The 17,374-nt window shown below is 50.8% G+C and overlaps 1 protein-coding gene across 5 annotated transcripts in view; it reads left to right on the top strand.

The window, feature by feature from the left end:
* Positions 1–17,374, top strand: part of TMEM51 (transmembrane protein 51) — a 55,627-nt gene that overhangs the window by 11,747 nt on the left and 26,506 nt on the right. For 2 of the 5 annotated variants that reach the window (XM_077899541.1, XM_077899546.1), the window contains exon 1: positions 10,183–10,337. The exons of the other annotated variants lie outside the window; for them this stretch is intronic. The gene's annotated coding sequence lies outside the window, so the exon portion shown is untranslated. Of the gene's footprint in view, positions 1–10,182; positions 10,338–17,374 lie in introns of those variants that run through there. 5 annotated transcript variants of the gene reach the window in all.

Genomic DNA, 17,374 nt, shown 5'->3' with positions numbered 1-17,374 from the left:
GAAAAAGCTGAGAGGTGAACATGGTGAAAACACAGCAGCTCACTGGTCTGCACCTGTGAAAGCCACTTGTTACGGGCTGTGTTTTTGTCCCCACCCAAATTCATTCTCCCAGGGTGATGGTATTAGGAGGCGGGGCCTTGGGAGGAATTTAGCTTAGGTGAGGTCTCGAGGGAGTCTATCATGATGGGATTAGTGCCCTTAGGAGGAGAGGAGAGAGAGAGAGCACCCAGGACACAGCCTGAAGGCCACCTGCCATCCACAGCCAGGAGGCAGGCCCTCACCCTGACCCGAGACTTGCAGCCTCCGGAGCGGGGAGGAGCCTATGTCTGTTGGTAGAGCCGCGCGGTGCGTGGTGCTTGTTACAGCAGCCCGAGCTAAGACGCCACCCTCCCAGCGCTGTGTCATCTATGTCATCATGTCATGTACATCCTTCTAAATTTACAAACGGGAAAACTCACCCTTTCTCATGTATAGTTCTCCAGTGCTGATAAACGCATACAGGTGTGTAACTGCCACCACAATCAAGATATGGGAAAGTTTCATTAGAGATGTCTGGGGGGCTCAGCGGTTGAGCATCTGCCTTTGGCTCAGGGTATGATCCCGGGGTCCCGGGACTGAGTCCCCCATCGGGCTCCCTGCAGGGCGCCTGCTTCTCCCTCTGCCTGTGTCTCTGCCTCTCTCTGTGTGTCTCTCATGAATAAATAAATAAAAATCTTTCTTAAAAAGTTTCATTACACCCCAAATTCCCTGGTGCTGCCCCCCTGGTCCTCGGCAGCCACCGGTGTTGGGCATCCTTAGAGTTTTGCCTTTGCCAGGACGTCACACAAATAGAATCCCACAGTAGGAAGCCTTTGGAGTCCGGCTGCTTTCACCCAGCATCACGCTTTGGGATTGTCCATTGCTCGGATGTAACAAATGTAGATCCATTTGACCCTTCACCTGTTGAAGAATATTTGGATTGTTTCTGGTTTGGGGTGATCGCTGCCATAAACATTCACGCGCAGGTTTTAATATGAACGTAAACGTTTTCCGTCTCTCTTGAGCAGATCCCTTGGAGTGGGACTGCCTGGTGTGTCTGGTGAGCGGATCTTCCTACCAAGTGGCCAGAGTTTCGGGCTGCAGATCCGGGGAGGGGAGCAGGAGACTCTTGCTGAGCACCTGCTGTGTGCACTGACTCTTGCTGAGCACCTGCTGTGTGCACTGACTCTTGCTGAGCACCTGCTGTGTGCACTCCCAGCGCCGGGAGCTTTCCGTGCACAGCCTCAGTGGTGCTCAGCTCAGCCAAGGAAATACCGGGCTCCGGCCGCCCCTTTGCCCACAGAAAAGGCAATTACACGCTCTTCGACCTGATAAATGCCGAGCCACTCTCCTTGAACTTGGACAGGGTTGTGGTGGGAGGCTGTTTATCCTCCTCTGCGTGTCCTCCCTCTACATTCCAGCTTTGTTCTAGCATTTACTGTCTTCATCACCCCCGGCCGGGCTCAGAGCAGACTGGGTTGAGCGCACACCCCTGAACTGCCCAACTCCTCCTGTGTAGGGACCTGGTAGATTATGAATAACCCCCTCCCTCAACTTGGCACTTTAATGTTGGATGTTGGACGCCCAGGAGAAACAGCGTCACGCCACCCCTACCCCTTGGAAAGAGTTTGGCAATGAAAGTATGTTCTGAGAACTGTGGTTTAAAAGAAATGTTTGAACTTGAATCTGAATAAAATGATAGGATTTTCTCCATTTTTTTTTTCCTAGAGAGTTGAAACTATAAAATCTGATTTTGAAATATTTCAAGATAATCTTAGGAACTGTGTGTTCAATTCCACCAGCTAATATTTTTAAATTTATTTTCTCAAAGTTGTGATTAACGTTCACTGACCATAACTAATTCAAATATCAAAATTATAAAGCAGTGAGACTGATTTCTTTTTAAAAGAACACCAGAACTTATATCTTCAGATGGTCACCTTAGGAAGCAATATGTTCATTAAAACTACCTTTGCATTTGTGCTCAAAACTAGGAACATATTTTTATATCATTCTCAGCCTTTGAGAGTAAATCATATGTAACTGGTGAATAAAGCTGGATGATAATCTCTAAAAAAAAAAAGAAAGGGCCCCACTGCTCTGGGAGGAGGTAAGCGGACCTTTTTAGCATTGGTGACCTGTCCCTTCCCCATGTTGCAGGAATGACAGTCGCAGTGGGTTGTGTCTAGGTCTTAACCTAAATAACTTTTTTCTTGACTCTTGATTTAATTAGAAAAAAAATTTTACACATGGTAAAAAAATTTTTTTTAATTTCACACACTGTAAAGGGCTCCCCAATGAAAACAGATAAATCTCCCTCTCATCTCAGAAGCCCAGTCTCGTTTCTCAGAGAGAGCCCGGCTCAGGGTTTCTGGCATAGGCTTCCAGACATTTTCCGGGTGTCTAAGATGCTTTTAAATGCTGCTTTTTGATATTCAAGTGTTGTCAGCATCGTTCTGAAATTGTTGGGTACTTTTAAACTAGTAATTGCTCATGTCAGGGTCCTCAGATTGCCTTTGAAGACCCACGAACCCCCTAAAATTTTACGGGAAACTTCCATCTCTGCATTTTTCTGTGGAGGGTCAGTTTTCATTAAGGGCCTGTGTACACACACACACACACACACACACACACACGAAGAAACACACAAAAAGGCATAGCAGAGGGTATGAGAGAAGCAACCTTTTACTGATTAAAAAGTAGTTAAATGTGTAATTAGCTGGGGAGGGGGGACCAGTTCTGAATTTACGGATCATCAGTCCCTAGTTTTATGGTTGGAAGCCGACGGAGCTGTTGATTGAGTAGTGTTGTCCCGGAGGGACAAGGGGGACAAGGGGACAAGGGGAGCTGCGCCTGGCCGAGCCAGCGGCCGTGAACTTCACCGAGCTCTTCCCTCCGCATTTCACTGACTCATTGCCTGTGGGGAAGTGTGTTGGCAGCTTTAGAACACATGCACGCTCTTGCCCGGGACGGAGTTACCCATTTACCCATTTACTGGGAACTTCTCACAGGAAGGAGGAGAAAAACTTGCTTCCGAAAAGAGGATTTTAGGCAGAAAAACATTTTAAAAGATTTTAGGGAAATTCCTGGGAGCTAGAAGAGCCATAACTGGTCGGTGTCGTAAGTCATGAAGGTTTGGGGGAAATGACCCTTTATGGGGTCAATATTCTTGATGGAGTTGGGGGTGCAGAACCAACAGCCCCCCCCACACCCTTGTTTTGGGGTGGCCGTGGGAGGCAGATCCTAGCTGGCAAGCTGGAGAGGGGGTCTGACCTCACGAGGTATTTCCAATGTCAGTTTAAATGCACACAGCAAAAAAAAAATAAAAAAATAAAAAGATAAATGCACACAGCAGTGTGCCAGGAGCTATTCTAAGCATTTTGAGTATATTAACTCATAATCCATTGATCTTCATAACAGTCTAGTGACATGGGGAAACTGAGGCAGGAGTAGGCTAGCTACTGTGCACACAGCCTCACATCTCAAGGACTCAGGACAGGTCACAACGTAACCTGCTGGGTGGGTTATTCAGGGACCCAGGCTTCGTCCATCTCCAGCACTTGGTTTCCAAGGCCTTGGCGAGCTAATGACACTACCCCCTAGCTGTAGAGACGGGTTTTAAGCCCAGGTAGGCCGGTTCCAGAGTCTGTATTCTTAATCACTACATCATGGTGAGGAATGAGAGCACTGGCTTTTAGCTAGATTGACCTGGTGTGTCACCTCAGAACCAGAAGTAGGGAGATAACAGGGCGTTCTGGAGAACATTGGGGCCTCATTGCCAAGGGATCAAGCTCCTCTGGCTAAGGAGCAAGCTGGGTAAATCTCAGAGACGTTTTTACCTCGTCTTCTGCACATATAAGTAAAAGCCCTTTCCCCCAAAAGTGTGCACCTGAAATAAATGTATGTCAACTGTGTTGATGCCTGACGCTTGGATCTTTCTGCCACAGATGTCATCTGTGCAGAGCTGATTGCCCCATGTTGCCACTTGTTTTGCTAAATTTCAGCACCCTGGTTACAACGTTTCTCCCGAGTTGAAGTGTCTTCTTATGGAAACAACCCAAATGTCCAACATAAAGACCTGGACAATAGACTATGGTACATCCACCCATGGGAATGCCACATGGCCGTTAAACATGGTGGTGATGGAGACCTTGAGAGACATAGACCGTTCTAATCTAGTAATGCAAAAAAAGCAGATTACAAAGCCAGTCCATTTTTTTTTAATTTTAAAAAAGATACTAAGAGTGTAAAAATGTGAATATTGACCATTTCTAAATTTCCTATAGAGAAACATGTATTAAAGTTACAGATTTAAATTCAAGTGCTGGCCCTCATGACTGCAGTGAGTTGGCCAATTGCTGAACATCCCCTAATGGGAGGAGAGTTTTAGGATTTTATGAGGAGTAAATGAGCTATGTGTAGAAAGTACTTGGCACACAGTAGATGCTCAATACAGTTTTAGATGCTGTTATTGTCCTAATTGCTTTTTAAAAGTCTTCCCCCCCCCCCAAAAAAAAAATCTTCCCATTCTGATGAGCCCACTCCATATCCAGATGAACCATTTCCAGTGGCCAGAGGTGGGGGCTTTATGGCAGCGGGCCTGGGGTCGTGGACCTGTGAGCAGGCCAGTGTGCTGGGGAGGTCCGGCCTCCCCCTGGCCTCTGCTGCAGGACAGGGCACTGCCAAGTGTCTGAGACACTGCTTTTAAGTGTCGGCCCAGGGGCGCTCCGGCTGATGTCTGGCTTCTGTCTGCTGCACAGAAATAACGGCAGGGTTCTGGGCATAATGGCATATTGGGAAACATGTGGAGTCTGAGTCAGACTATTTGGATTCCACCTCGATTAAATAGAGATAATTTAATGTCATCTCTGTCGGGTGGGGGTGAGGATGAAGTGGTGCTAAGCTTGCGAAGCCTTAGCATGATGTCTCAGTAAAGGCCAGCGCTCACAGACAGGCCTCAGAAATTCATATAATAAAATTATATCAAGAATACAACATATTTTCCATAGATGTATTTCCAGGACCTTTTCGTCATCCTCGACAGAAATGGAGGAAGGCCTGTTAAATGCCAACAGGAGAGATCCTTAAACTTCAGCACGTGTCGGAAGCTCCCCCGGAATTTCTCCTTCAGTCGGTCTGGAGGGTTGGGGTCTGACAACTTGCATTTCTAACAGGCTCCCGTGGTGCTAATGCTGTCGGTCCGGGACCACATTCGGAGAACCACTGTCTAAGATTGAAAGGTCTGCAGGAAAGGGCAGATGATGAGCTCATCCAGCCTGAACTCAGGAAGCTGGGCCACTATGACCAATGGAATTTGGGATTTATTATAAGAATTAGATCTTGCCCAGTTATGGGAGGGTGGGGGATACCGGGAGGAGGGGTAGAAGTGAAGGTGAAATGGGACCCAAGAGACCAGGATGTCCAGCCATCAAAGTGAGACCACATAGAAGCCCGTGGGCAGCTATTGCCTGGTGGGTGCCTAGCTAGGTGCCTGGTGGCAGCCTGGGGACACTGTCGGTCAGCAGGACCAGCAGTCAGAGGGAGGAGCTGGACACAGACCAGATAGCAGGATGGGCTCAAACCTGCCTGACCCCCATGGTGCCTGTCCATAACTGCATCTACCTCAAGAGCATGATGGCTGGCTACTTCTTCACTTCCACTTTCCAGATTTCCCACAAACTTCCAGATTTCCCACAAACTCCTAACCTAGAGCTGATAGGAAGGCAGATTCTGGGAAGCAATTCCAGCTTTATCAAGTTGGCACAACATAAGTTATCATAACAGATGAATCAGTCCCTGCCATGGAGCTACCTCCCTGAACTCATGGGTGCTTGGGGAGGGGGAGGCCCTTGGCTGTGGGTTCCCCAGCTCTCCCAGCAGGACCTTCTGGCTGGCACAGATGTGGCCCACCCCATCGATCCTCTGCTCAGAGCATCAATCAGCTGGATTAGAACTGTTAGGAAACTTACAGAAACAGAGGTTCCCAGGCCCCAGCTCAGGCCTCTGATGGGAACCCAGGAATCTAGATTTTTAACTTGCCCTGTAGTTGATTCAGACATCCAGCCAAGTTTGGAACTCCTGACATATGAAGCAGAAAGTACACTCTGGGGCCAGACAGATGTGAGTTAAATTCTGGTTAGTAGCTTTGTGATCGTGGGCAAGTGGCTTATCCTTCCTGATCTGATACTGTTGACTCATCTGTAAAATGGGCATAATGCCTGCCTTCCTCACGGAAGGGCCTGGGGACTGAATGACCTAATGTATCATAAACTTCTGGCGTGCATAACATATGGCACTTAATACAGTTAATAACTGGCATAGACATGTCTGGGGGTATGTCAGATAAGCCCAGAGTCCTCTCTTTCTTCTTAGGAATCTGGGCCTGAACCTGGCCATATTTTTACATATGTTGTTTTCCCACATCATGAAAACCAGACTTGCTTTTCTTGTGTCTCCATTCATACTCCAAGCATTATTTCATATAAAGATCAGTTGCTTGGGGTGCCTGGGTGGCTCAGCAATTAAGCGCGTCTGCCTTCGGCTCAGGGCGTGATCCTGGGGTCCTGAGATTGAGTCCCACATCGGGCTGCCTGCAGGCAGCCTGCTTCTCCATCTACCTATGTCTCTGCTTCTCTGTGTCTCTCATGAATAAATAAATGAAATTTAAAAAATAAATAAAGATCAGTTGCTCAATCTTGAAAAAGAACAAAATTGTAGGTATCAGACTCGCAGATATCAAGATGTACTACCAAACGGTATGGTACTGGCACAAAAATGGGCACATTAGATCAGTGGAACAGAATAGAGAGCTGAGAAATACACCCACACTTTTATTTTCAATTGATGACAAAGGTGGCAAGAATGTACAGTGGGAAAAAGACCATCTCATCAACAAATGGTGTTGAGTAAACTGGATGGCTCCATGCAAAAGAATGAAACTTCTTACGCCATACACAAAAACAAACTCAAAACAGGTTAAGGACCTAAATGTGAGACCTGAAACCCTACAAATCCTAGAAGAGAGCAAAGCAGAAATGTCTGAGAAATTGGCTGTAGCAACATTTTTCTGGATGTGTCCTCTGAGGCAAGGGAAATAAAAGCAAAAACAAACTACTGGAACTACACCAAAAAAAAAAAAAAAAAAAAAAAAAAAGCAGCTTCTGGATAGCAAAGAAAACCATCAACAAAAAGACAACAAAAAACAACCTACTGGATGAGAGAAGATATTTGCAAATGGCATATCTGATAAAGGGTTAGTATCCAAAATATATAAAGAACTGATACAACTCAACACCCCCAATAAACCAAACAACCCAATTTAAAAACGGGCAGGAGACATACATGAACAGACATTTATCCAAAAAAGACCAATAGATATATGAAGAGATGCTCAACATCACTCATCGTCAGGGAGATGCAAATCAAAGCCACAATGAGATATCACCTCACACCTGTCAGAGTGGCTAAAATCAAAAACACAAGAAACAACAGATGTTGGCGGGGATGAGGGGGAAAAAAGGAGCCCTCCTGCACTGTTGGTGGGAATGCAAACTGGTGCAGCCACTGTGGAAGACAGTATAGAGTTCCTAAAAAAAAAGAAAGAAAGAAAGAAAGAAAGAAAGAAAGAAAGAAAGAAAGAAAGAAAGAACAAAAACTAAAACAAAAAAACAAAGAAAGGTAGACTTACCATATGATTCAGTAATTCCACTCCTGGTTATTTACCCAAAGAAAATGAAAATGCTAATTCAAAAAGATGTGTGCCCCCCAATGTTTATAGCAGCATGATCACCAATAGCCAAATTATGGAAAGAGCCCAAGTGTCCATCGATGGGTGAATGGATACAGAAGATGTGTCTGTGGGCAATGGAACATTACTCAGCCGTATGAAAGAATGAAATCTTGCCATTTGCAACAACATAGATGGAGCTAGACACTATAATAAGTGAAATTACGTCAGTCAGAGAAAGCCAAATACTATATGACTTCAATTATATGTGGAATTTAAGAAATAAAACAAAGAAAAAAAGAAACAAACAAACAAACAAACAAACAAAAAAAACCCAGACTCAACCATAGAGGACAAACTGGTGGTTTGTCCAGAGGGAAATAGGTGAAGGGGATTAAGGGGTGCGCCTGTTGTGATGTGTCCTGAGTGGTGTATACAATTGCTGAATCACTACGTTGTACACCTGAAACTAATATAACACTATGTTAATTATACTTGGATTTTTTTTTTTTTTAAAGAGGTTCTTCAACAACAACAAAAAAGTATCAGTAGCCTATTTCTTCTTTAGGCGCATTTCACAAATTCCACCTTTAACTACCAATGATTCCGTCAAGACCATTCTAACCTCCAGCCCTGTTGCATCCCAAAACGTTTTCTTGCATCTGGAATCTTTGTTGTTTTCTTGGAACATTTCCATCTTTCCGCTCATGCCTGTCATTTTGACACTCAGTGAATTGCTGTGGTCTGCGTGACAGAACCAACCGCTTTTCCAAGAAAGCAAGCTGGAAGATTTCACAATGTCTGCTCCTCCGAGGATGAAAGCAGCCCTCCTGGGCCAGGCTGGTTGATAAAAGGAACTTTGGCTTTGAAGTGTGCTTTTAAAGAAGCTGTTATTCCCAAACCAAGCAAAAGCAGCAATAAGGAAAACAGGGTTTTGCGTTTCAGCTGCTGGAAGGGTGAGAAAGGAAATGATGATTTTTAATGGTCAGAAATCAGGGAAGGCTGGCGGGGGGCCTTTGGAGAATAGCTTTCAACATTCGGCAGAGGTGCCAGGGCACACGGGGCGTCTCGGAGCGAAAGCAGCATTCCACACCTTAGACACACCTCTCTTGGCTTCAGTGACGTGATCTCACTATTTTGCTATCTCAGTCTCAGCTCAGATTTTTCATCCTAGAGACAGATGGAATCATTCATTGTTTGCGGAGTTTTCCCCATCTCCGTAAAGGATCTGTATTAGCTCAGGCTGCTGTAACAAATACCATAGACTGGGTGGCTTAATAACAGAGACTTATTTTCTTACAGCGCTGGGAGGTCCAAGATCAAGGTCTCACGTGGTCAGGTCCTCACGAGGGCTCTCTTCCTGGCCTGCAGACAGATGCCTTCTTGCTGTCTCATCACATGGCCTCTCCTTGGTTCATGTGTGTGGACAGAGAGAGAGAGAGCAAGCTCTCTCGAGTCTCTTCGTGTAAGGGCACTAATCCCATCGGATCAGGGCCCCGCCTTCATGACCTCTTCTAACCCCGATTACCTCCCAAATGCCCCATCTCCAAATACCATGACATTGGGGGTCAGGGCTTCAACACGTGGATTTAAATTCGGTTCTTAACAGCGCCTTAGCTTCCTCTTGATTGCTCGGGTTAAAATCAAATCTGTAATAAGTTCATCTCCATTTGTCACCTTTGCCCTGGGCTAGGGCGGTACCGTCCTAACTGGCTCCCTGCTGCCCCCGTGCCTTGCCCGTCTTCCAAGGTTATTCCTGCCTGGGGCCTTTGCACTGACTGCTGTCTCCATCCGAGACTCCTCCCACCTTCCCATCCTGCTGTGCTGCTACCTTGTGGGTCCCAACTGAAATGTTTCCTTCTCTGAGAGGCTTTCCTCAATCACCTTCACCTTTACGCTTACATTCTGTTTCCTTTTCTGAACCATTCTTGGTCCATCCCTTACATTGCATCTCCCAGGCCTTGTGTTGCTCATCACTGTGTTCATTCCTCCACCTGGCGCCCAGTATTGCTCAGTGAACATTAGTTGAGTGAATGAAGTCAGGGAGACTCGTTGAGACTTTGTGATGTAGCTCCGTGCCCAGTGTTAGGCAAGTCCCAGGGAGATGTAAAAATGCAGAGGCAGCGATAAGAACACAGGTATTAAGCCCTGCCTGCCTAACTTCAAACGTAGTTAGAGAACGTGGCATGAAAATCACCCCCTCCAGACCCCTCCAAATGGCCAGGATCGAGTGGCTCATACAAACAACCGGCATTCACACAGCTCAAGAGCAGGCGAGCTGTTTCTCACTGGCCCTGGGAGGAGGCTTCAAGAGGAAGGGGCATGGGAGCTGGGTGTGGAAGGTTAGGCCTTCAGGGTCAGCTGGGGGAGGGGAGAAAGCAAAAGCAGGGAGACCGGACAGTGTGCAGGGGACGGAAGGCAGACCCATGTGACTGGAGTTGTGACAGCAGGACTGTTTCCCGTCCTTGGACACGTCCCTCACATCACACTGATCTTTCTCCTGGGAGAAAGCACATTTCTCTCCACCCTGTACCGATGGTGCCTGGTACTGGGTTCTGCACAAAGCAGGTGCTCCAAGAACACTGGTGTAGAGGTAAGCTTGAATGGGGGGGTGGGGGGTGGTCGGACACTCGGGGAAAAGCTGGACCACATCCCATAGGTGGTGAGGGACTCCCCTGAAGCTTTGGTAGACACTGTGGCCGGAGGGTTGGCATGGCTGGACCGAGCCTTGGGGGCTGAGAAAGCCTTAGAGAAGTGTGTTATAATAATTATCACAATCAACCAGGGCTGAGAAGCAGGAAGGAGGTGGATGGGGTCCAAAGAAAGACTTTGGGAAGGGAGAAGAAATGAATTTGGGACCAACCGAATGTGGAAGGGGACAGGGGTTGCAATCGCAGGTATCTGAGAGGCAGCAGGGCGTGTTAAGGAGAGTCAGGCCGGGTGTGAGGCATCAGGGAGCGGTGGGGATCATGGCAAAGTGGAAGGCAGGCCCCTTCCATGGGACACGGCTCTGACTCAGCACCAGCTGCTTGTAATATGTGAGAATTGGGGCCCGGCTTACCAGATTTTCAAGTTTTATATATGAGATCACCGATGCTCTCAATAATGGCTACTGCTCCACATTACATAATATAAATAACCCTCCACAGTCCAAATAAGATGCTTCTGCAGGTCGGAGACAACCCTCAGCTGCCAGTTTGAGACCTGGAGGGGTGTGTGTGTGTGTGTGTGTGCGCATGCATGCACACGCGCGTGTTGGGGGATGGAGTGAGAAGCAGAGAGAATGCCCAGGGGCGCGGAGATTTCAAGACCAAGTCACCAGGACAATAGTGAGCCTCGCACTATAATTAGGAAGTAGGAAGGAGAGGGGTGGGTGGAGCGGAGGCTGCCGGGGTGATGTGCATGGTCTTATGACAGAGGACACGGCCTGGCAGGACAGCTCATCCTGGGAAGCTGCTGAACTGCAAGGGCGGTGGGTTTGAGACTGGAGGGAGGGCCCGTGTGCGCTCAACCGGTGACGAGTATGGAAGGGGTCTCCCTGGGGCCCCTGTGCTTCTGTAAAGGGTTTGTCCTGATTTTGGAATTTTTGTTTTTGTGTTTTATCTCCGCCCCCCACCTTAAGATAGCCTGATACGGCCCCCGGCAGGAGGCAAATGTAAGAACTCGGGTGTTAGAGCCGTAGGGACACGGCTTGAGTCCTGTTCCAGCCCCTTGCCGTCAGGGACGTTGGGCAAGTCCCTCTGGGCCGCACTTTCCTGGGTCTCTGTCCCTCGTGGATGAGAATGCCCGCCCTGATGGGTTGGGGGGAGGCATCCACAGCCTCTCCCTAGGGCTCGTGTCCCACCCACGATGGTTAAAACCGTTGCCTCTGGGTCCCCTCCCTCCTGCATGGCTCCTACCTTCTCTTCTGAAATGAGGGACACAGACGGGCTGAACCCAGTGTCCTTCGTGGCTCCACTCACCCATCCTGGGCCTTGGGAATGCCCCCGCGGACGTCCCCTTGAAATCTGAACCCACTTCGGCCGGAGGTGGAAGGCAGAGGAGGAAACTTCCAGCTGCTGCCATCTGTTCTCCCCCAGCCACTTAACGCCACAGCACACCCCAAACAGCCCGAAAGAACCTCCTGTCACCATCGAGGGACTTCCAGCCGCGTGGGAAGGGGGCCTGAACAGCCACGGGCCCCCTCCCTGGTCAGGGATGCCGCGGAGCATCCTGAGGCCTCTGCATGCCTGTTTGGATGTCGTTTTGTCCGACAAGGGTCCTGTGGTCTTGGAGGCTCACAGTCCCTGGCAGGAGAGAGAGCGACACAGGCTACTCGGGAGGTAATAGTTACCCACGAAGTCTGTGACGACATTTGTTAAGTACTTACTATGAGTGAGGCACCGGGCGCACCTGGTTTAAGTGTTTGACGTAAGCCCCCACGGCAATGCGCTACGGCGGGTTCCAGTATCACGTCCACCTTACAGGCGAGAAAACTGAGACCCAGTGCAGAGAAGGAGCCTGCACGCCACCCCCACTCAGGTGGCAGAGCTGGGCCGCCCTGGCAGCCGGAGACCCTGTTGCTTACCTGCGCGGAGCTCAGCAAGTGGATACGACTGGAGCATCTTGGGGGAGCCACGTGGTAGCTGAGGCAGAAAGAGGTAAACACGGCCCGAGGGAAACAGCTCCCCGGCCGGACGCCCAGAGAGCCGTGTCCTCCGTCCCCCGGCCGTTCGGGTTGAGGAACGTGTCTCACTTGTCAGGAAATGCATCCCCAGACCTAAAGTGGAAGCAACGTGAAGTCCGAGCGCCTTCCGCACTAACCGTGTGACGGCCACCCGGCGTGTGTCACATCCCCTACCCACGCGAGCTCGTGACCCCCTCCTGGCAGCTGCGTTAGTGAAGCCAGACGTTTTATGAGACCCATTTTTACGGCTCAACTGCAATAACTTGCTCAAGTTCATCGAGCCGGGAAGTGGTGTAGCTGGGAGTTGAACCTACCTTGGCCCAGTAACACCAGTCTTGCTAAGGTGATAGCGCTTGGCTGAGTTGACCCACAGGCCACGTGAGGCGCGCGTGGCTGCAGCTCCCGGGCAGAGCCAGCAGGCAGTCTTGGTGGAGGAATAAATCCATCTCTGGCCGCCCCGGGCCTCCTTCCACCTGCCCTTGCTTCCACCCCCACCTGTCGCTACATCCTCCAGTCCAGCTGACTTCCTGGGCTCTGCCTTGGTCCACACTCGGGATGCGCCTCGGGACCCGAGGCTTTTGTGAGCATCAGGACATCTCGGGGAGCTTGCTAAAACAGATCCGGGGCCCCACCCCAGATCCTGACTCTGGGAGTCCATAATGGAGCCGCGGAACCTGCTTATTTAGCCAACCCTGCCCTACCTGCCCTGCCTGTGCAAGGTCGGGGATGCGGAAGTCCTCAGCTAGCAGTGGGTCTCACGTTACAGTCCCTCCGCCTCTTGGTCCCCGTCTGCTGCTCAGCCGACCTCTGCCACCTCCTGTTCTAGGCCTCGGCCTGTTGAATCCTCACTCCTGTTACTGCTAAGCATCGCCGTTTTACACGTGAGGGGAATGAGGCTCAGAGGAACTGGATTTGATCACCCCTGGCTCTGACCACCTCACTTTACTACCTCTGCTGAGCTGGTATGGGGGGGGGTCCCTTGGGGCCCCTGGTGGGGTTTAGAGGAAGGACTGCAGAGGATGCATTTTCATCAGTGCATTCAATCCAGAGACTATTGGGGAAGGAGCCACAAAACTCCGTCAAAGCCTTGGTACCCAGGGGCGCCTGGGTGGCTCAGTCCGTGAAGGAGCTAACTCTCGATTTCGGCTCAGGTCACCATTCTCAGGGTCGTGGGGTCCAGCCCTGTGTGTGTTGGGGGGGTCCCCGCTCAGCGGAGAGTCTGCTTCTCTCCTTCTCCCTCTGCCCCTCCCCACCGTTCGTGCACACTGGTGCACGCTCTCTCTCTCATATAAATAAATAAATCTTAAAAAAAAAAAAAAAGCCTTGGCACCCGGAGTACTCCTCGCACTATCTCTATGGGCTTTTAAGTCCTGGTATGAACAGCTGACATCATTAGTCAGAACAAACCATCCAGATGCAGCTCAGCTTTCAAAGCTAAACGTGAATCAAAATGTGGAATGATGCTCGGTTAGGAAAACGGATTCCTCTGTGATCCGGAGCAGGTCCTGTGAGCTCGGGGGCCTCCCCACCCCACCCCGGACGGAGGCCTGAGGAGAGAGGACCCTAGGGAACCCTAGCCCCCCCCCCCCGACTGCTGTAGCACCTGGAGAGAGGATTAGAATAAATTCTCGTCCCCCTGGCCCGTGGCAACACGTGTAGCCAAAGCCTCTTTGAACCGTGTGCAGGGAATCTGAAGGTCTGCGACTGAAGCCTCTCGGGTGCTCCCCCTCCAGGCCTTCATCCCAGGCTGCTCGCGACCATCACGGTGACGCCCTCGGGAGACACTCCTGCACGCCTGCCGCGACCGTGACCGCAGGACCGAGCTCCAGGCCCATCAACCACCTTTTTGTTTGTTGGTTCTGTGTGATTGATTGATGATTGATTGATTGCCTGCCTCTCGGGAATCACAGCGCGGGTTCTTGTCGCAGACAAAAGTGAAGCCGACACCCCCCTGCCTACGTGAGACGTCCGCGCGGGCTGCTTTACAAGTGACACACGTGCGACTGCAGTAGGCTGAAAGCGGCGTGGTGCCACAGCACAGCATGGCACTTCTGGATTCCGACCCCTCCTCCCTTCTTGGCCGTGTGACCTCAGGGACGCGTCCACCTGCCTCTCTGAGCCTCGGTTTCATCATCTGTACGATGGGTACAGTCGCCCGCCCTCCTTGCAGGGCTGTCGTGGGCCCTTGGCACCGTGCCTGGCATCAGCTAACACGATGATCCGTATGCCAGGCCCCTTCTGAGTTGACTTTCAGATTCTGGGTCCCTCGGTGACTGGCTCTGTGACCTCGGGCAAATTACTTCCCCTCTCTGCGCTTTAGGTTGTTCCATTTGCAAAATTAAGACCCTGCGTTCCTCATGTACAGGATTGTCCTGAGGGTTAAATGGAGACATGACCTCCAAACTCAGCCCAGCACAGGGCTTGGGACCTGCAAGTGCTCGAGACATGGGAGCGGTTGTGCCAGTGATACGGCGATGGGCACGCACGGCCCTCACTCTCAGGGAGGGCGAGCAGGGCCATAAGTCCCCGCTCCCCAGAGGACTCCAGAGTCGCGGTGCTGGGAGTACCTGGTAGGGCCCTGAGTGACGGGGGACATGGCTGATGCTCCTTGGAGAGCAGATGGGACAGGTCGTAGCAGGGAAGTGCTGGATCTCCCAAGATGAACAGTGACTTACCCGGTGGCCTTGAGGGGGAAAGGTGACCCAGCTGGCCAGAGGACACAGAAATATCGACGGTTCCTTCACTTGGCTGGCCCTGTGTCTTCCCTGGTGGCTTTGTTTCTGGACCCAGGTCTGGAGGTACAATGGTTTATAGCAACTGGCTTTGGGAACTTAGGGACAGACAGACCGGCTTAAACAGATTCCGAATACAAAGATGCCTTTGACCCCAAAAAACACGTGGGGGGTTAATGATTCCCCAACCAGCAGAAGTCTTTATTTTGGAGAAGTGTTCGCCAGGAAATTCGTTTCCATGTCGAGCCCCGTGCGTGTGTAAAATGCTATTTGAATCGGCATAAGAGGGCGAGATTGTGCAGTGGTGACGGGGGCAGTCATGGGGCCAGATCTCGCCCGCCCCCCGCTCCGGGTGGCAGCTCTACTCTGCCTGCCGCCGCCTGTAAGACCCTGTGTCATGGGCCCCTCGTTCCTCATCTGTAAAACGGGGGTTATCGTAACCATTACCTATGTCGCCTCGTAGGTTTTGTGAAAAATAAACAAAATAGTCCGGGTCAAAACCCTATCACCACGTAGTGAGGGTGCGATACCTGTGGCCGTTCTGGGCTCCAACAATATTTGCACGATACCTTCTGTGTGTCTGGTTCCGTCGGCCCCGTACCTGACTGTGTAGAGCTTCCCCTGGGGTGTGGGGTCCGGGGACGGGGACGGACAAAACACCATGTTAAGCAACGAGGTGCTTGCAAGCCGCACGCATCGCCGCGTCCCAAACCAGCAGGTGCTAACACACGTGGTCACACGAGAGGCTACTGTGCGCCAACGTCCGGTGGTGAACATCCCCCCACGGGAGTGACATTTGAGTGACGGGTGAGCAGGAGCCAGTGGCGAGGGGCAGTGTGGTGGGAGCGCGGGAGGGAGTGGGGGACGGCAGACTGAAGCAGCTCCTCACAGACTCGACGACGATGCTTGTCGCTGTGACAACGCAGGTCCTGATGCAGCAGGTCCCGGGGCAGACCTGAGCCTCTGCTTTTCTGCTAACGGGGCCCGGGGCTGCCGGGGACCCCGCTCTGAGCCACCAGAAGGAGGCTGAGGGGGTCGGGGGGTGGGGGGCCAGCCGACAGAGCAACAGAGCTCCGGAAGGAGCTTGGATCGTGCGCTCAGGGCAGTAGGAGCCCGGCAGGAGAGCGACGGAACTGAGGGGGCCCAGGCAGGAGGCGCGTGTGCCATCCAGGTGATGGTGGCTGCCGGGGAAGCAGATGCAGGGGTGCTTGGGAGTAGGTGCATGTGACCCGTTTGGGCGAGGGGAACTGACACCACTTGCCAAGGGGCTGAATAGAGAGATCCTTAATGCTCTCCATAAAAATTATTGCGCATGCTTCTTTAAAAAAAAAAAAATCCTAAACCAGTAATGACGTAGAGCAGCGGTTCTTGGCTGGGGCATCTCCCCGCTGCTGCCGCCGCCGCCACCACCACCGGGGAACATGTGGCCATGTCTGCAGACATTCGTGTTGCCCCAGCGGGGATTGAGATGCCCCCGGCCTCTAGAGGGTAGGGACCAGAGACGCCGCTAAATACCCTGCGATGCACAGCACAGCCCCCTCGACAAAGAGCGGTCAGCCTGACCTGCAGTGATGCAGGTGGAGAAACCCTGGTGGAGAAATGCAGAAAGTATGTCGCCCCCTTTTGTCACCCCGTCTGCGGGGTGCCCCAATGACCACGTTTCTCTGTGCATATGCGCACATTCCGGTTTCCTTTCCAGTAAACCACCTCGCCAGGCATGGGATGTGCGGCAGTTGCTCCCAACTTGGGAGCAGGGTCGGGAGGAGGGTATCTGGTTCGCTGAATCTGCTCTGCTCTCACCGCACGATGATGGTCGCGGCCCAGCCACAGGAGCCGGGAGGTAGCAAGTGGCCTAAAACCTCTTTGCTCTAAAAGTCGTGAAATTCTTCCTTTTTTCCAAAGAGCTGTCTACAAACTGCCTATCACTGTGATCCGGCAGCCTCTGTGACAGGGCTAACTTCCAGAACCTGAGAATTTCAATGTCGGAAGAAACTTCGGGATCATCTAGTGTCTCAGCCGACCTATTTCTCAGATGGGAAAACCGAGGCCAGAGACTTTTTTTTGCAAATGGGGAAATCCTTTTATAATAGTCTCTTCTTAATATTTTGGGATTTTGATCTCAGGTTTTTAATGTAATGTGTGGTGACAGCTTATGTTTCTGATTTTTTTTCCCCTTGGGCGCCTCCGCATGTGCAGTTGGTTACAGTGGCTGATAGAGGAGATATGATTTAG

Source organism: Canis aureus, chromosome 5 (assembly GCF_053574225.1).
Source record: "Canis aureus isolate CA01 chromosome 5, VMU_Caureus_v.1.0, whole genome shotgun sequence".
NCBI lineage: Eukaryota > Metazoa > Chordata > Mammalia > Carnivora > Canidae > Canis > Canis aureus.
The sequence above is the reverse complement of the archived record's forward strand: the minus strand, read 5'-3'. Positions and strand labels throughout refer to the sequence as shown.